The 20,495-nt window shown below is 50.5% G+C and overlaps 1 long non-coding RNA gene across 1 annotated transcript; it reads left to right on the top strand.

The window, feature by feature from the left end:
• Positions 1 to 4,696: 4,696 nt before the first annotated feature.
• Positions 4,697 to 19,015, top strand: LOC109272280 (uncharacterized). Its single transcript, XR_002082380.2, has 3 exons — positions 4,697 to 4,921; positions 18,411 to 18,576; positions 18,896 to 19,015. It is a non-coding gene; the product is annotated as an uncharacterized LOC109272280 (long non-coding RNA).
• Positions 19,016 to 20,495: the final 1,480 nt, after the last annotated feature.

Genomic DNA, 20,495 nt, shown 5'->3' with positions numbered 1-20,495 from the left:
GGAAACATTTGAGTACCAGGCACTACGTTTGGGGCTGGGAACACAGAGATGAGAAGGTCACAAACCCAGACCTCGCGGGGTCCCTGTCTAGCGGGGGACACGGACTTTCACAAAAAGAAAATGTGAACGTATGGGCACAAATGGTGTCCACTGCCGTGAAGAAATAGCATGGGGAGCCCAGAAAGAGAGCTCGCCTGGTGAGAGGAAGCCCAGAAGGTTTGCTGGGTTAGTGAGGTAATCCTGGAGCCCAACTTTGTTTTACATACAAACACAGAGTGGGGTTTGTTTGTTTTTTGTTTTTAGTTTATTTATTTATTTTGAAAGAGGAGCAAGCTTGAGCAGGGGTGGGGAGAGAGAGAATCCCAAACAGGCCCCATGCTGTCAGCCCGGAGCCTGACATGGGGCCCGAACCCGGGAACCACGAGATCATGACCTGAACCAAAGTCAAGAGCCGGATGTTCAACTGACTGAGCCACCCAGGCGCCCCAAACCAAGTGTTTTTTACATGGTTTTTATGATACTGAATTTCCTGGGATGCTTTCACTGTGTAAATTGAGAGACGACTGAACTTTGCTTTGCCTGGGAATTCACATTGGTCGCCCTTCTGCAGGAACAGCTCTGGCAACAGTTCAAACTCAGCATGCTTATGGCGCGTGGCTGGCTAGCACCCCACACCTAGATCCACCTGTACCTGTAGCTGTCACCATCACAGTGTACCTACCTGTGAGCTCAAGTGCCTGGAGACTTCACCAGGACTTCCAGCCTTACGACAGAAATGATTTTGTTGTCCCTTACTTTCTACTCTCCTTTATTTTACAGTTTGAGAATTCCATGTACATGTTCTCCTGGTCCAGCTAGGTAGGTTATATTATTGAGAAATTGCATTTCAGGGGTGACAAAGAGGCATTGAGTCTGCTAAGGTGGGAACCACAGGCGTCTTCAAGACCTTCCTTCCGGAGGACAGGGAAGCAGGCCAGCATAAGAACTACGTTGGTAGTTGTGGGGTTAGCGCCCAGAGAGCCAGGGGCTGCATGATACAAGATGTGGCCGGAGGAGGAGGTGGGGAATCGGGATCGTCAATACGGTGCTGGTGGGGATGTGAAATAAGTGCAGTTGCCACGGACAACGGTCTGGCAGTTCCACAAAGGTTAAACCTAGAACGTCATCTGAACCAGCAACCCCGCTCCAAGGCGTATCCCCAAGAAAAAGGAACAGGTATGTTCACACAAACACTTGAACGCACATGTGCACAGCAGCATTATTCGTCATAGCCGAAAGCAGAGCGTCCATCAACTGGTGAATGGATGAACAAATGGGGTCTGTCCATACGGTGGAATATTACTCAGCCACGAAAAAGGAGCAGAGCACTGACACACAGTACAGCGTGGGTGAATCTTGAAAACATGACGCTGAGTGAAAGAATCGAGACACAAAAGGCCACAGATTGTATGATTCCATTTATACAAAATGTCCAGAATAGGCAAATGGGTAGAGACAGAAAGCGGACTCATGGTTGCCTGGGGCTGGCGAAGGTGGGTGGGGAGATGGACAGTGACTGGTAGTAGGTGTGGGGTTTCTTTGGTGGGTAATAAAATGTTCTGGAATTAAGTAGTGGTAAGAGTTGCAGAACTCTGTGTGTATATTAAAAACCACTAAATTGTATATGTTTTTAAGATTTTATTTTTTTAAAAAAAATTTAATGTTTATTTTTGAGAGAGAGAGAGAGAGAGAGAGCATGAGCAGAGCAGGAGCAGAAAAAGAGGGAGACACAGAATGTGAAGCAGGCTCCAGGCTGTGAGCTGTCCGCACAGAGCCCGACGCGGGGCTCGAACTCACGGACCATGAGATCATGACCTGAGCCGAAGTCGGACGCTTAACCGACTGAGCCACCCAGGCACCCCAAGATTTTATTTTTAAGTAGGGGCACCTGGGTGGCTCAGTCAGTTGAGCATCTGATCTCACGTTTTGTGGGTTTAAGCCCCACATTGGGCTCGATGTTGACAGCTTGCTCAGAGCCTGGAGCCTGCTTCGGATTCTGTGTCTCCTTCCCTCTCTGCCCTTCCCCTGCTCGCACTCTGTCAAAAATAAATAAATGTAAAACAAAATTTTTTTTTAATTAAAAAAAAAGATTTTATTTTTGAGTAATCTCTACCCCCAGTGTGGGGCTCGACCTCACAACCCTGAGATCAAGAGTCACATACTCTACCAACTGAGCCAGCCAGGTGCCCCCTTAAATTGTATACGTTAGAAGGGTGAATTTTATGGCATTTGAATTATATTTCAGGCAAACAAAAAGATGAAGCTGAAGAGATAGATGGGGCCACACCATTCAGGGCACTGTGGCCCACGCTGAGGAGTTTCTGTCTCCAGCCTCGGACTAACGGGAGGTTTGGGGCACCAACATGGCAACATGGGTGTGCATTTTAAATTGTTTTTTTTTTTTTTAATGCTTCATTTATTCTTAGAGAGACAGAGCACGAATGGGGGAGGGGCAGGCAGAGAGGGACACAGAATCGGAAGCAGGCTCCAGGCTCCAAGCTGTCAGCACAGAGCCCGATGTGGGGCTCGAACCCACAAACCGCGAGATCATGACCTGAGCCGAAGTGGGACGCTTTACCAACTGAGCCACCCAGGCGCCCCTTCGGGTTTGCATTTTAGAAAGCTCTCTGTGAAGGGTGACCTGGAGGTGGGTTCAGGGGATGGCCTCGAAGGGCGAGGGAGAGCCAGTGTATGGAATGGGTCCTGGCCCCAGGCTGGAGCAGGCTGGTGGAGGACAGCCGTGGCAAAAGCAGTGTGTGGGGACCGCTGTCACCGGCACAGTCAACGCTGGGAGAAACGGCTTTGGAAGGTGGCATCTGGGAGGAGGTTCTGGAAGAGGCAGCATCTGAGCAGAACTCTGTAGGGTTGATTTAGGGCCATGCAGAAATTCAAGGGGACCGCTTGGAAAAAGGAAGCAAATGGGCAAAGGTTTAATGTGGTTCCATCTGGCCAAGTAAGAAGGGAGACGAAAATTATGCGGGTTCTCTAGAAAAACAGAACCAATAGGAAATATAAAGATCTGTATGTGAGGAGATTTATTATAGGAATTGACTCATGAGGTGATGGAGATCCAGAAGTCCCACAGTCTGCCCTCTCTGAGCTGGAGAACCAGGAAAGCCAGTGATGTGATTCAGGCCGAGTCCGAAGGCCTGAGAACCGGGGGAGCCGATGTCTGGGGACAGGGGAAGGGGGATACCCCAGCTCAAGCAGAGAGCACGTGGGCCCTTGCTCTACTGTCCTGTGCGGGCCCTAAACAGACGGGATGGTGCCCACCTGCACTGGCGAGGGCGATCTTCACTCAGCCTGATTCACGTGCTCCCCGTTTCCAGAAACACCCTCACAGACACACTCAGAAATAATGTTTTACCGGCGCTCTGGGCATCCCTTACCCCATCACGCAGACACAAAAATCTCTTATCGTGAGTCTGCTCCGCGTCAACCTGACAGCCAAGTGCATCTCCTTAAACCATGCTTAATTTCCTAACAAAGACAATGACTAAGTCCTAATTCTGCCTAACATGATCCAGCCCTCCGGGGCACCATCGGGCCACGTCTCCCAACTTCCCTCCTCGCAGGAGGCTGAGGTTCAGACAGTTGACGTACCCCTCGAGTCCCACGGCTACGAAGGGGCTGCCTGGCCTTTCATCTCAGTTCTGTTGGGGGGAGGGAGGGGGGGGAGCTGCCCAAGGTGGGTTCAAGCCAACTTGTAGCATGTGGACTTTATTTTATAGGCAATAAAGTCATTCTTTCTCTTCTTAAGCCATAAAACTTCGTCGTCTTTGCACGTCTGTTTTGAATTACACATTCCAGTCCCTCGAATCTTTTGATAACAAGTGTCCTTAAGGGAGAGGTTGTGCTCGTGGTTCGGAGAACGTAACCCGCTGCAGCACAGGAGACGCCTGAGGACTCTGGACACCTATACGCCGGGATGTGCAACACGTATATTTCAGCGTCCGAGAAACCGTGGCTTGTGAACGCTCTGTCCGTGGGCCGACGCAAGCCGTGGCTTAAACTCCCTGGCTTTGCTCTGAGCAGTAGGAACCAAAAACCAATACGTATTTGTTGAAGTTCTGTTTCATTCTGTTTGGATTCCAGGTGTTGAGATACAGTCGTGTCTTTTATGTGATGCTTTTTTTTTTTAAAAAAAAAAGGTACTTAAATCTTTACGGTTTAACAGCCATGGAAAAAGTCTTGACATATTTTCAAAGGGAAAGAGGTGGGGCAGGAGGGAGGTGACAGAGATAGAAGGTAGAACTGGTGCAAACCAACCTCATTGGAGGCAACCAGGACTTCTGAAGGGAAGGAAAATCAGCTTGCTTTCCCTTTGAGCGTTTATACAATCCGGGACACCCAGAGGGAGCCCGTCTGTGGGGCACATGTGACCCTAGGACTCCTCGGGGGGCTGCAGTGCACAAGAGGGTGACGGCACTAACAACAGCAGAATTGCCTTCCAAGGTTAGTCTGTGCTTTTCCAGAAAGTGCAGTGTCTCCCTACCTGCCTCGGCAAAAACAGCCGCTGGTCCTCTTTAAAAAGGCAGGTTTGGGGCGCCCGGCTGGCTCATTGGGTAGAGCGTCGACATTGGGTGTAGAGATTACTTAAAATCTTAAAAATTAAAAAAAAAAAAAAAAAAGTCAGGTTTAAGGGCCCCATCCCAAACCCGGTGAGACAGAATGTCCAGGAGAGACAGTTAATTGAGCAATTATGGGCGAGTTCCTCAACTCACACGGGCCTCGGTTTCTTCATCTTACAGTAGTGACAGGAAGAGCACCCAGCCACAGTGGGGCTGTGTGAACATTTAATCGGCTTTCAGGTGATGAGCTTAGCAGCGTGCTGGCACCCGGTCCACACTGTTACCTGCTTACCTCCCATTTTCTGTTCCAGGTAAGGCACAACTCTGCAAAGTCGCCCTCTCTAACCTCCATCTCAGGAGGTGCCCAGTGGTGGCAGTCCCTGCAGAATCCAGTCTGCATCTTGATCGAACCTTAATCAGTACATCGCACCCGTTTCATGCGTTGGTGACACTGCCGCTGCCATCCCGTTGGCCGACCCTTCACCAGGGGGAGTAGCGTTTGTATGCTTGGGTTCAGTCTGAGATGGTCAGCGCCTCTGAGAACTGAGCTTGGCCCTTCAGCAACATGCATGGGGCCACTTAAACGTGGATTTTTTTTTTTTCAACAAATATAGCACAGTACTGCAAGTTTATTTCTCTTCCTTGGGATTTTCTTTTCTTTTCTTTTTAATGTTTATTTATTTATTTATTTATTTAGAGTCCCACACAGGTTCCGCTCTGTCAGCACAGAGTCAGATACGGGGCTCCATCCCACGAACCGTGAGATCATGTCCTGAGCCGAAACCAAGACTGGGGTGCTTAACCGACTGAGCCACCCAGGTGCCCCTCTTCCTTACGATTTTCTTAATCACGTTTTCTTTTCTCTAGCCGACTTCATTGTTACGATACAATATATAATACCTGTAGCATGCAAAGATACGTATTAACCCACTGTTTATGGTATTGGTAAGGGTTTCCAGTCAACAGTAGGTTATTAGTAGTTAACTTTTTGAGAGGCAGAAGCTATACATGAATTTCCAGCTGCGCAGGGCCGGTGCCCCCAACTCCCACATTGTCCAAGGGTCAACTGTACATAGATTTTGATTGATCACCCTCGTTTCCCCGTGAGCGCTCACTCTGGGCCAGAACTGTTCTGGATTGCGGAATTAAAGTAGGAAAAACACAGTCCGTGCCTACACGGAGCTCACACTGTCACAGGGGAGGCAAGTAATAAACAAAGCCAATAGATAGGTCCAGAATCTATCTGATCCTTTCTTACTGGAAGCAGAGCTGGAAGAAGGGAGGGAGTGGCAGAGGGAACGTCAAAGGCCCTGAATGAGGGGAAGGGTGTTGGTAGATAAGGTTAGGGAAAGGAGGAAAGATAGAGGCTCTCTGGAGGCTATTGAGAGAAGTTTGCATTGACTCTAAGTGAGATAAGAAGCTTTCAGGGGGCTGCCACCGGCCACCACGGGACGTGGTCCCAGGTTGTTCCGGAAGCTTTCTGGCTTAGAGTCAAGAAGAGGCTATAGAGGGGCAAGAGGAGAAGCAGAGAGAGCAGGGAGGAGGCTCCTGCAAGAGTCCAGCGAAGAGATGGCGGCGACTTGGTCCAGGGGAGGAGATAGGAAAGTGGTGGGAAGCAGTTGGCTTCTGGAGATATTTTGGACGTCAGGCCAATGGGACGGGATGTGGGTGTGAGAGAAACAGAGGAGTCAAGGATGATGCCAGCAGTAGTCACCTGCAAGCTCCAAAAGCACGGGCGGACAAACCTTGATGAGAAGGCGTGTGGAGAGATCAGGAGTTCGATTTGTATTGCATGAAGTTCGAGATGCCTAGTAGATAGAAATGATGAAGGGACCAGGCAGGCAAGTAAATATATGCATGGGTTCAGGGGAGAGACGGGGAGATAACAGCGTGAAGGCCATGAGCGTGTAGGTGGTGTTTAAAGCCGTGACGTTGAGGGCTGACCTGGAAGAGTCCTAAGGAGAAGAGGTCCAAGGCCTGAGCCCTGGGGGTCTCAGCATTTAGAAATGGGGGCCAGTCACCCAGGCGTCACTAGAACGCAGCAAGAGGCCGGGCCGTGCGCGTGCCGGTTACTTCCGCGCTCGCCGGGCAGGTGGAAGGTCCCACACGGACTCACCTTTTAAGGGAAATTTAAAAACAATTACTCCTCTTTTTAAAGTAGAATTTGGGACAGATGGCCATTGGCGTCTTTGACATTTCATGGGGCCCTCGTAATGCACCCCTGGGCTGGGTGAGGGCCCCCTGTGTGGGAAAGAGTTAAGACACTCGGGGCTCCAGATCTGTGTCACCACTTCCTGGCTGTGGGACTAGAGACAGGTCCCTACACTCAGCGGGCTCTCATTTTCCTGGTCCACAAACGGGAGACACTAAGGGTTCCTATCCACCTCCTCAGAAGGAAATGACATCAGGCCTACGGAGGCCTTGGCTTTACACAGTCCACGCTCCCTGAATGGCCACCATTATTGTGGGAACAGAAGGCAGAGGGTCCGCAGGGCTGGGCGGAGAGCCCCGGTGCTGTGTGAAGGAAGGGGAGGGGTGTCTCTGGCCCCGGGGCTGCAGAGGAGCAGATCAGATTACTCCACCCCTGCAGCCCTCAGACCCGGCCTTCCCAGACCTGCCTGGGTGTGGGGCTTAGTGCCTGCAGGCTGTCCGGAAGGTCTGCCCTGGGGGTTACACCTCTAGCTACTCGTCCTGAATGAGGCAGCCGCGTAGAGGTGGGGAGTGACGGGGAGACAGGGTTCACAGCAGACTTCTGGCCTCGGATGGCCAGAGAGGGTAGTGATGCCGTGAATGGAAACGGAGCGCGCCGAAGTCAGAGAAGCGAAGACAGATGATCATACTTAGGAGACCAGGAATTCCGAGAGAAATGAGAGCAAAGGGAGTGTCCGAGGAATTTTGGGATGCGGCCACCTCTTGTCCTTAAATCACCTCTTCAGAGCAGCTCACCAGCGATAAGTACAAATGACTCTGACCTCAATTAAATCTCAACTCTGAGAACAAATTAGCACCCTGGGAGCGGCTGGCGAGGGCTCCTCTGGGTGGACAGACCGCACGCTTCCAGCTCAGACTGCCCTCTGATGGACGCCTCGGCCGCACATCCTGGTCCCTGAACTCCACGAGAGAAGGAAAACGGACACCCAGCCTTTCCCATCCAGTTATCATCCTACTTTCGCGATCGCTCTGCGAGAGACTCCTGTTTCCAGGGTGGGGAAACGGAGGCACAGAGAGGCTGAGCACCGTGCCCCAAATCTCAGTCGGAGCAGAGCTAAGCTTGGAGGCCAAGTTCCGTGCTTCACTCACTAGACTCAGCTGCCCCTGGAGGTGACAAGAATGACTTGGTCACGTGGGACCGGACGTTCCTCCCAAAGGGGCCGCCAGGGCACCCAAGTCACAGTCCCTTTCTTACGCGACTTAAGACCCAGTCTTAAGGACCGAGGTTCAACTCTGAGACAAATACGCTTGTTCAAAGCCTCTGCTCCTGGTTCTGGGCAGGGCCCCAGGCCAGTCAAGGTAAAAAACTGTAACGCCGTTAGAGGCTGATAAAAAACCGGGGGACCTCGCTGGACAGAGAGTCAGGAAGCGGTGTTCTTGGCCGCGTCTTGAACTCACGTGTGACTTCCAGCAAGCTCTTCCCTGGTTCGGCCTGTTGATCAGCAAAAGGAGGGGGTAAGTTCAACAGGGCACTTTCCGCCTTTAAAACCTGATGACGATGGGCACTATCCCTCAGGAGGGCAACTTTGGCAGTCCCCACACATTTAAATGTGCACACCCACTGATTTCTTGAAACGGGTCTAAGAAATACAGAAGTGCACGAGACAGATGCTTAGGATGTTCACTGAAACACTGAGTAATGATGACTTAAGTGTCCACCATCACAAGACTGTCTAAACGAGTTACAGCACACCTACACCTTGGATGGCAACGCAGCCTGGAAAAAAGGAAGAAGGAATGTAAGTAATAATGAAGTGTCACCATGATATATTCATGAGTGAAACAAGAAAGATTTGTCCAAAAAAATGTGGTATGTGCACATTGGTATATGTATAACGAAAGATCTAGGAGGAGAGCAAAGGGGAAACTTATTTTTCACCTACAGAATGCTTTACTTTCTTTTATTTTTAATTTTTTTTTTTATGTTTATTTACTTTTGAGAGAAAGAGAGACAGAGGCATGAGCAGGGGAGGGGCAGACAGAGAGGGAGACCCAGAATCCGAACCAGGCTCCAGGCTCCAAGCTGTCAGCACAGAGCCCGACACGGAGCTCGAACTCACACTGCAAGATCATGACCTGAGCCGAAGTCAGACGCTTAACCAACTGAGCCACCCAGGCGCCCCTGGAATGCTTTACTTTCATAATAAAAATTATTTTAGAATCTTTTACTCAGTAGAGTAGTGTACATAATAAAAGGGAAGTCTCATATGGACTCATGTAAGCGTTCAAGTTCTTGAACTGCCAGAATAACCCGACGAGGAGAGATCTGCAGTGTTGCACAGATTCAGGTGTGTGCCCAGTGCTTTACGCATCAGCTACAGCCGCCAACCTGAGGGGTGGCCTCTTTGACAGGTGGGGAAGGGGAGGATTTGCAGACTGATTTTCGAGGCTCTTTCTACTGCACACAGGACTGAACCCTTTGGATTCCTACAAACCCATTTATGTTCCCGTCTTCCGGGGTCTCATCCCCAGGAGGACACTTAGCAGACTGTATGGTAATCATGGGCTCAAGGGCAACACTCTTCAAAAGGGGGCCTCTGCCGAACCTTAACTAAAAAACTGGGGCTTACATTTTATAGGTCTTTGGGATTTTTTAATTTCATTCTTTTTCCGGCAATTCATTTTTATTATATTTTACAAAAATATGCATCTGCAGTGATTGGAAAATTCTTTAAGACCTGGTCCTTCTGGGGGCGTCTGGGTGGCTCAGTCGGTTAAGCATCTAAGTCTTGATTTGGGTTCAGGTCATGATCTCGCGGTTCATGAGTTCAAGCCCCGAGGAGTCTGCTTGGGATTCTCTCTCTCTCTCTCTCTCTCTCTCTCTCTCTCTCTCTCTCTCTCCTCCTCCTCCCCACCTCAAAATAAGTAAATAAACATGAAAAAAAATTTTTTTAAAGCTGATCCTTCGGCAATATCTCTGAGAAGCACCGGGCTGCTGGAGAGAAGAGAGTTGTCCACACGGTCACAGGCACTCCATGTTTGGCATCTGAATGAGCAGATCGCTGAATGAATGTGTGTGTGAATGAGCAATAATAAGGCACAGGGAAGAAAATGCCCAGAATCTCGGTTTCTCATTTAGGACCATGCAGAGGACCATGCAGAGGGTGAGAGCTTAGGACTTCAAGGTCATGGCCAGACTTAATAGGAGCATCACTAAATGCTCACTCTTCTGACTTTGTTTTTTTAATGTTTATTTATTTTTGAGAGAGACAGCATGAGCCGGGGAGGGGCAGAGAGAGAGAGAGAGGGAGACACAGAATCCGAAGCGGGCTCCAGGCCCTGAGCTGTCAGCACAGAGCCCGACACGGGGCTCGAACTCACGAACCGTGAGATCGTGACCTGAGCCGAAGTCGGACGCTCAACTGACTGAGCCACCCAGGCGCCCCTCACTCTCCTGACTTTAAATATGGAGCTGGGAGATCTTTTTCCCCAGGGCATGGAAATGACCCACCAGGGAAAAGTAAGGTGAGGGCCACGCACAAATAAAAAGCAGCATTCACTGCTCATGATTATAAAGTCAGACGAAGTTTGCAGACTAAGATAAACATTCTCCTTAGCAGCCTGAACAAGTAACAGGAAACACAAGCCACATGCACAAAACTCTTATTTTAAGCACTGCTGTTTAAGAGGAAACTTTTGGACCATTTACCTCAGGGCAAAGAAATTGAGGAGTGGGCAGGGTGCCACCCTGGGGCACAGGCTCAACTGTGAGGGAAACGACTTCAGCCTGAAGTTTTTGCTTCAGAACATGGGCAAAAACTCCCCAGTCCAGAAGGCTGCCGGGTACACCTTGCTCCATTTTGAGATTTCCCACAGGCGCTCTCCAGAAACAAATAGATCTTCATTATACTCTCTTTAGAGACCTGAAACTAGAAAAATGACATCTGGGGGCTCCTGGGTGGCTCAGTCGGTTGAGCGTCCAACTTCCGCTCAGGTCATGATCTCACGGTTCGTGAGTTCGAGCCCCGCGTCGGGCTCTGTGCTGACAGCTCGGAGCCTGGAGCCTGCTTCCGATTCTGCGTCTCCCTCTCTCTCTGCCCCTCCCCTACTCGTGCTCTGTCTCTCTCTGTCTCCAAAATAAATAAAAACATTTAAAAAAAACTTTTTTAAGAAAAATGACATCTGCTCGTGCAACAGAAAGCAGAGTCAGAATGGCCCCGAGTCCTAAGCCCTTCCTCTGTGGGTGCAAATGTCTAGACAGACCCTTATCTTCCCCAGCTCACCTCGGTCTCCCCATGTGCGAATGGAATGATTGCAGGACCCGAGTTAACGCGAGGAGTAAATAAGAGAATGTGCGTAGCGCAGTTCGCTCAGGCCTGACATGGCGCGAGTCTTCAACCAACACTAGCTCGGGGCTCTCTCTAATCACGGACCAAAGTGCAAGCCCAAAAGAGTCTTGGGCAGTGACAGGTGCCATTTATTCAACCCTGGCCCTGGGCCAGAAACAATGTTAAGTGACACGTTTACAGTCTGGTGGGATTCTTGGTACAACTTCCGAGGTAGCTACTCAGTATCCCCTTTTAGAGACGGGGACTCAGGACTTGGACAGCTGTGGGGTCCACTGTCCCAGCTCCACCAGCCCAGAGGCAGCCAGGCAGGAACTGAACCAGGCTCCTCCCCAGCTGTGCTCCCAATCATCACCCAGCTCTCATGCCCTTGACTTCCTGGGGATGAGATCGTGGGCATCGGCTTTGGCTAGCTTTGTTGTTGTTCTCAAGCCTTCATCATTGGTATGATTTTACAAAAACTTGGCATTCCCTTGAATTTTTTTAAAAAATATGTTGAGTTCTTAAATGTCCCCGGGGCGTGGGGCAGGGAAGGTTTCCATAAGTGATTTAGTTCTCTTCTTAATGCTGAATTTAATAAGGCAAAGTCACTGGATCTCCATTAACAAGTTGAGTTGTTTGTTGGTTTATTTTCATTTTGGAAACTCCTCTCCATAGTGAACCACTCTCCCTCTGCTGAAAAAAATCCCATGAGGAATTCTGATCAGATGCCGGGGCTGTGGGGCAGATCCCCTGGGGAGTATCAAGTTTCTAGAAGGCTCCTAGAAGGCAACAAGTCTTGCAACCTGACTCTTAAGTGACTTTTTACCTGTTGGATTATCTCAGGGCAAGGGGAAAAGGACACAGGCATGCTTTCTGCTTCCAAGCATAATTATGTATTTCATAAAGGAAGAGAGATTTTGGGGCCAACAGTTGAAATTCACTTGACCCTATAGAAGGCCACAGAGAAGGGTGAGAGCCCCAGAACCCAACTGCCATTTCTGCCCCTTGTCTGTGTGATTCTGGGCAAGTTACTTAACTTCCCTGTAACTCCGTTTGCTCATCTGTAAAACGTGGGTGATAACAGTAACAGTGCCTAAACCCATGTTTCCGTGAAGACAAGATAGGGTTTGCCAGAGACCGAGAGGCCTTCCCAGAACCCTCAGGGATAAAACCGGGGAAGTCCCAGGCAGACCAGGGTGAGTTGATCACCCCAGGATGAAATGAGAGTACGGTCTAAATGCCTTAGGAACAAACTCTTGCACGTTTGCTGCCCCATAGTCTTGGCTGCCCCGTAGTTACTGTTCACGGCTGCCTCCAGCCACGGCTGCCACGGTCCTCGTTTATTTATTAGCCGCTCTGTAGGGGCCTTCTGTGTGCCTGCAACACCTCTGATACCACACCCCCCAAGTCCCCAGTAAATGCTTCTTGCCGTTCGCAGAACAAGCTCCAAGAGAATTTATCATATGCCAGGCAAGCAGCTTTTCAGCAAATCTTTATCTCCCTCAACCCTCAGGCAGCATCTAACTTGCAGGTTAAAATGGAGAAAATGCTCCGTGGTGACAGAGGCAGAGACGGGAGTGACGTGTCCATACGCAAGGGACGCCCAACGATTGCCAGCAGCCACCGGCAGCTAAGGAGACAGGCCTGGACCATTCTCCCTCACAGCCTCCAGAAGGAACCACCCCCGGCAGCACCTTGATTTTGCACTTCTGGCCTCCGGAACCGTGAGAGCACAGACTTCTGTTGGCGGAAGCCCCCTCCTCAGTGGCACTTGGTTACGGCAGCCCTGGGACTTCACAAGCCAAGGCCAGACCTTCACAGGCTCGTGTCCTGACAAATGCAAGGGCCTGCCTGCCCTTCACTGGTCTCCCTGCCTGCCATCTGTCTTCCCGCAAGGCTGGCTCAAAACACCAGCTTCTGGGGTGCGACGCTTGATCCCAGGGTTGTAAATTCGAGCCCCACTTTGGGCATGGAGGTTACTGAAAAACAAAATCTTTAAAGCAAAACAAAAAAAAAAAACCCCACCAGCTTCCGACTCCCGGGTCAGAAACACCCAACGACACCCAATGCCTCGAGCACACTTCCCGAACTTATTTGAGGGTCAGAATCCCACAGACGGTAGTTAAAATTCCAGGCTCCCTGGCCCGGCTCCGGACCTCCAGAAATGGGCTTGCAGAAAGGGAGCCTCAGGAATCTGCATCTTTAATGAACACCCGAGATGATTCTTAACCTCAGGCACAACTGGGGGCAGGCTGGCCCACAAGATAAAATCCAGACGAGATCAAGGATCTTGGGTCAGCGATTTCCACACCATGGCACCAACCTCCTATCCGAATGTCACTTCCCAAGGCCTTCCAGGCCCTCTGTGCGGCGTGCCTCACGGTCCAGCTTGCTCATCACCCCCTACACGAGGATGCTTACGTACCTCGAGAGCGACTCTGGCCTCGCCGCTCTCCTCCCTAAAACTGCTCTGCATTTCCTCCCGCTTCTAAGTCTAGAATCTAGAATCCGAATGATGCCACAGACCTTAAAGTGTCTCTGATTATTCGGAGACAGGCTTCCAGTGAACTCGGGGTAAAACCCAGACTCCGCATCATCCCCTGCAGGGCCCGGCCCGGGGCCACCTCCGGCACTCAGTCTCATTCGGAGCCGGTCTCCTTCGGCCGCCGTGAAGTTCCAGGCACGGGCTTCCCTGTAATTCCTCAGACACACCACGTTTTTCCCCGCCTGGATCCTTGACACATGCTCTTTTTCCCGCGACCAACACCTTATACTACTAAATATCACTCCCTTAGAGCTTTCCCTACAACGCATCCTAGGTAGAGTACACACACACACACACACACACACACTTCATTTACTCTCAGTCACCACACTCTGTTCAGTCAATGGCCAACACCTAAAAATCAGGAAGTTTCAGGGGCACCTGGGTGGCTCAGTCAGTTAAGCATCCAACTCGGTTTCCGCTCAGGTCGTGATCTTGTGGTTCATGAGTTAGAGCCCCGTGTCAGGCTCTCTCTGCCCCTCCCCTGCTTATGCATGCTCTCTCTCTCTCTCTCTCTCTCATTAAAAAACGAAACAAAACAAAAATCAGGAAGTTTCACATAAAAATGGCCAGCCTCTTAACGAATTGGAAGCGCTGCCCGTACAGAGCCCGCATTCTCCCACAGCCACACAGAGTGGAGGTGAGCCCTTTGCTGGAGCAGGAGGCCTCTGCAAGCCTGCCCAGGCCCTGCACCCCTTTCACTTACCTGCCTGGGACATAAACAACCGCCTTTGCGACACTTCCTTGCCCCCCTCCCAAGTTGGGCTCGCTTGCTTATCATCTGTCTGCCTTGTGGAGAGAGATGGCTTTATTCCCCAGTGCAGCCCCAGCGTCTCGCCCGTGCCCGACACCTAGCTGGACCTCACTAGACATCAACTGATTAAATGGGTAAATGAATGGATGGATGTCCTGCCTCCTCCCTGTGTCCCATAAGCCATACCATTCATTTTGCCATTTAATTATCCCCTTCCCTGCATCACTCATTAATTTGCTGCCCCCGGTGCCTCCCTCCTCCATAGAGCTTATGAAAATACAAATCTGATCCTTTCATCGCCCAGTTGTAAACTTTTGAGAAGTCTCCCGGCACCAACTGGAGAAAGCATAAACTTGTCACTGTCACGGAGGCATCTGAGGCCCTTCTCATCTGGTTTCCACCTACTTCTCCAGCCCCCACCTCACGAGAGGGCCATCACCCAGTACGCCCACACCCCACGCAATGGCTCAGGGAACACACCATGTTCTTTCCCCACCCCCACAACTCTGCAGCAAAAGCTCCCTTTCCCTGGAATGCCTCCTCCCCCGTCCCACACCCGCCCCCCCACCCCCATGCCTCTAGCAAACTCCTACTCATTCTTCTGCCCTAGCTCTAACCAAAGTCACCTCACTGTGAAACACTCCAGAGCCCCCCAGGCTGACTTAGTCACTCAGTCTTTTCTGCACCCCCCCCCCCCCTTCATACCCTGGCCTTAGCCGTGAGTAATGGCTCAAAATAGCAGCTGGTGTCTTCAGAGTGCCTGCCGTGTGCCAGGCACAGAGTGAGCTTTATCGCTTTTAATCCTCACGCTCATGCTGAGCCCCTGCCTGGAAGGAAGCCTCCCCCCTACCCCCCTGCCCCTACAGCGCCCCCCCCCCCCCAGACACAGGGGATCACTTTCTTCCCTCCAGCTTCCTTGAGAGGCCATCCCTGCCACCCCATGTTAAATTTTCTTTCTCTTTCCACACCTTACCCCACCCCCAGGCCTCCCCATCTCCCTTCCCTGCTTTAATTTTCTCCCTGACTCCTCTCACTAACACACACACATTTTGATTAATTAATTTGTGTATTCTATCTCTACCCCGTGGAATGTCAGCTCCAGGAGGGCAGGGATTTTGTCGTGTCTCCTTTATGACTGCCTGCCTACCACCTAGAATCAGTGCCTGGCACGTCATAGCCACTCAATAAATACTTATTCAAAGAGGGTAGATCTCATGACTATCTTCGGTTTATTCCCAAGGGGAGTGGCCTTTAGAGAGATCAAGGTGAGTCCCACAGAGGGCTGGTGGCTGAGCCGAATGTGATCTCTGGGTGGTCCACGCCCAACAGCCGACCACTGCCCTTAGCTGCAGTGGCCACCGCTTCCTGAAGAAATCTCTCCATCCCTGACTTCTCAGTTAGACGTGGAGGCAAGAACTCTTGCCTTGGAGTTCTTGCCTTGTCCTTGGAACTCTTGCCTTGTCTTGGAACTCTTGCCTTGTCCTTGGAGGCAAGAACTCTATTCGTATTTGTGTTTCCTTGCCTGGTCTGTGGTTGGTGCCCAAGGATGTTTGCTGAACCAATCTGTTACGTGAACTGTGAAATGCTAGATGGTAGGAATCGTATCTTCACTTTTTATCCTTTATCTCCACGCGAGAAGCAGTGTCCTATACATAGAGGCTTTCCTTATTGCACTAATGAATTGTGTTATGGCCATAGGTAGTAAAAGTAATTAGCAATAATGACAATAATAGGCAACATTTATGAAGCCCTTAGTCTGTGCTAGGCCCTGTCCTAAGTGTACAAAGGCACAGGAGTGAAGACAATTAACTAACTCTCTTATGATCCCCATTTCACAGATGAGGAAATGGAAGCTCAGAGAGGTTAAGAACTTGCCCGAGGTCACACAGCTAGGAAATAGCTGAGTGTAGGATTTGAGTGTTGGCACCTAGGAGTCACGTGCTTAGCTACTCTAGGCTGCGTCCCAGCCTCTCTAAGAGAGATCCATGAAAAGGCCACCTGTGTGAAAACTGGAGTGGCTTATTACACATTTTTGTTTTATTTCAAGGGATTTCTTGAAATTCCTCCAAAAGCTTTGGTAGGTAGGCATCATTACTTGCTAAGTAGTAACCACCAGTATATATGTTGTATTTGATGGTTGGCAGAGTTCACGTACAGTTTCTCATCTGATCCCTACAACAATGTGATGAGGTGGCCACTGCCGTCTCTCATAGAAGAGGAATCTAAGGCTCTGAGCAGTTAAAGGAACAAGGCCAAGGTCACCCAGCCGGTGAGGAGCAGAGCAAGGGCTCAAGTTAACATCTATCACTTGAAAAACTGAGGACTTGAGTGTTTCCAAATAGAAAGCTCTTCCGGTGTTACTTAAAAGTCAATAAGATAATCCACGGGAAAGCACTCGGCACGGCTCCTGGAACCAGGTAGGACCCTCATAAATGTTAATTTTGATCGTCTTCTCAACACCTCCTAGGAACTGGAATATTTTAGCTGATGACTGCAGCCTGCCTGTTGAGCCTGATGGAAAGATTACACTTTTCATTCTAGTTCATCCCTGGTAATGTTGAAATGATGATCAATCTCTATTATCCCTGGGGTGCCATAGAATGTTAAGAGCTGGAAGGGATTGTGGAGATGAGCTCATCCAGTGCCTGCATTCACAGATGGAGAAATTGAGTCCTAGAGAGGGAAAAAGTCAGAGGGCAGACTTCTCAAGAGCAGGGCTCTTGCACTGTGCCTGGCACATAGCACCTCCCACAAAGATGGGCTTTTACTGAAGACAAGGGCATCTAGCTTCTTAAAGGCTACGGGAGATAATTCATCAGTTTCCTGAGCTTTGAGCACATCCACCCCACCCCCACACAAAGTACCAAAGTGTTAGAAGCTAGTAACCAGAAAACCGATCACGTGACTTCATTCCACCTCTGCTAAAAGGCTTAAAATGCTTTGGTGAGTAGTCTGAGATTCATAAACATACACTTCAACTCTTTCTCAGAGAATTATTAACCAGCTCCCTCTCCATCAAAGCTGGAACTTGAGCAATCAAGGAGAAAAAGAGCAGGCAAGAGAAACGTCTTGAATAAAATCTTTTTTTTTATTTAAAAAACATTTTTTTTAATTTATTTTTGAAGGAGAGAGAGAGAGAGCATGAGTGGGGGAGGAGCAGAGAGACAGGGAGACACAGAATCAGTAGCAGGCTCCAGGCTCTGAGCTGTCAGCACAGAGCCTGAAGCGGGGCTCGAACCCACAAACTGTGAGATCATGACCTGAGCCGAAGCCGGACGCTCACCTGACTGAGCCATCTAGGCGCCCCTTGAATAAAATCTTAACACCAGTATATATGATTTCTTGGCACCTCTCTCTTCCCCCCCGCCCCAAGAGTTGGAGGATGAAGGAAAGAAAGAAGTGTTATTGTATAAAACATGAATCAATAAAACTAATCGTGGAAAAGTACAGACTCTTTCCACCTCACAAGGTAGGTTCCAAAAGAAAACAGTCGTGTTAAGTTGGAGACGAACTTAAAGACAGAAAGTACTGAAAAGGAAGATGCAACAGAGATGTAACCCTCATTGGTTTTTCCAGAGGGCAGAGACGGGCTGGAAGGACACAGTGTGTGGCTGTGATTATCAGCGGTAGCCGATTGCTAACTAATGATTTTGAGAACCTGTAATTTATCGAGTTTGTGTCACACCTTACTTGTCTTGCTAACTCACTGGGTACTAATTCTCCGACGCATGGGACCAGCTTTTATTCCACACGTAAGTCTTGAGCAGCTTTGGCTTGAGGATTTGGGGGTGGGGAGGGCTGATGGAGAGAAATGAGATTAGGGTTCGGTCTTGGAACTAAAGAAACAGAAATATAAACCCTCTGTGCTGTTTCTCTGGGCTTCATGCTTCTCAAGTAAGGCTGAAATGCAGGCCCTGACAACGCACTTGTGGCCACAACAGCTCTTGGAATGAAAGGGGTCCCCCTCCTCCACAACACGTTTATCAAATTCAAACTATCCTCCACATTCCTTCCTTACACAGCTCAGGCGCACCTATGACGCAAGCCTCAGAGCAAATTCCGCTCAGGAGATCCAGGAAGCTCTGGCCTGGCCCTCCCTTCTAGAAAGGAAAGTCCAAGAGGGATGCCACACCCAGAGGAGGGGAGAGAGGACGTGACAATACCTCCAGGAATGCAGGGCCCACGCAGGTGTGTTGGCATCCACGAACTTCCTTTTGAAAAGGGCCTGATAAATCAGGACGGATAACAGGAATAAAGCTCAGCCAGCCACCCAATAATCGCTCACATTGAACTGGGGCCCTGGCTTCCAGGGCACGGCGACTGGGGAGAGGAGGGTGACAGCTGAGAATAAAGGTTCCTAAAGGCTGTGACAGGTTTTTCTCTTCAGTGGTCCTAAAGTGGGTTCCCTGGGTGTCCCTGAGACCTTTTTAGGGGATTTCTCAAACCCAACACGATTTTCACAATACTAACACAGTCACTTCCTCTTGTCACCCTCGTTGTCTCACAGGTATATACAGTGGTGTCTTCTGAAGGGGCATGACATGTGATGATTATCACCCTGATGACTGTTGGAAGGTGTGCTTTTGTGTTCCTGTGTTTGGACGTCGATGAACAGTAAAAGACGTGAGGCACATAAACAAAATGCTTGGGGGCCTCTATAATTTTTAAGAGTGTCAATGGGTCTTGAGACCAAACTGTGGAGCTGCCCACCTCATTTCCAGCGCACGTTGAGTCACGTAGCAGGTGCTTCTGAACAGATTAGAGGTGGCAGGCCTTATTACTATCTGCTTGGGGTGGAATCCTCTCCATCCCTTCTTCTACCCAAAGTGACCATAAAAACCTTAAATTCCCTCAGGGACACATGGTGAACCGAACCCCCTCCCCCACCGCCAGGGGGAAAGACGGGCTTCTCACCTTGGAGCCCAGGTGGGGCAAAGTTAGCACGGGGAAACCACACTCGCTCCACGCCGGCCCGGGGCAAAGACCTATCTGGGTCAGGTACCTTGCTACCTGCTGAACAGTGAGTTGACGTGGTTGATGTGGTCCCTGCCTCCTCATTGCTTTCGTCCTGGGGCGGGGCCAGATTACTCCAAAAACATGAAAAAAACCCGAAACCTGCCACACACGTGCTGACAAGGATGTACAAGGTGTCAGACGGGATCTGAGGTAGGTAGACGGTGAGGGGAAGGCCCTGAGGACTCGGGTGGGACCAAGCACCCTAAGCAATTCGTCCTGGCCACGGTTAGGCAGGGTATAACCGTTCCTGCCCCCAGCCCCAGGTGGGCGCAGGGGAGGGGTCAACAGCTCTTTGTGAGCCGGTCCCTGGTGGGTCCTTCTTCAGGGGGCGGGGACTTGAGGGTCTTCTGCCCACTTCCTGGGCATGGCCAGTGCTTAACAGCGTCCCTTTGAGAAGAAACCTGCTCTGGGGCATTTGGAGAGAAGGGTTCAGTCTTTTACCAGGGACACAGCTCTATCACTCCGGTGGGAGAAAAGGACATTGTCCAGAGGCTGTCATTGGCGCAAAGAGCAAATGGCCAAGAAATGGCTGGAGGAGGGAGAGAAAGACTTCAGAGGTTAAAAATAAACAAGTACAAAATAAGCAAAGGAAAAAAGAAAGCCCTGGAAGGCCGGTCTGGAAGTCCTCAGGGAAGCCGCACCGGAGGGGAGCCATCCTGGTCCTCGACTCTGTTTCCCTCCCTCACGGCGCCCTCTCGACCTCGTGGGACCTGACGGATTGCAGGAAAAAATCTCTACGGACAAAACCAAGCCTGAAGAGCCCTGATGCTCTCCCCTAGTAACTGTTGCAGAGGCGAGAAAACTTTTATTTTGTAACCAGACTTGCAGCTGGACGCCGAAACGACCCAACCGGGTGGTGGAGGGACGCTGCTGCAGGGTGCAGCATCCCAAAGCGGACGAGGGGCGGGGACGGCGGGAACCGAGCAGCCCCACCCCACTCCTGCAGCCCGCTGGGCCGCGCAGCACACCCCCGCGCCGGGCGCGCTCTCGCCGGGACTGGGCGATCAGGCGCGTGCCTGCGCTTGCGCAAAAGGCCCACCCGCCCCAGCTCCTCTCCAGGTGCGCTCGCGCTTCCGGCCGGCCTTCCCGAG

This window comes from Panthera pardus, unplaced genomic scaffold, assembly GCF_024362965.1.
Source record: "Panthera pardus isolate Hobbes unplaced genomic scaffold, ASM2436296v1 HiC_scaffold_25, whole genome shotgun sequence".
Classification (NCBI taxonomy): Eukaryota; Metazoa; Chordata; class Mammalia; order Carnivora; family Felidae; genus Panthera; species Panthera pardus.
This window is presented reverse-complemented; position numbering and strand designations above follow the sequence as displayed.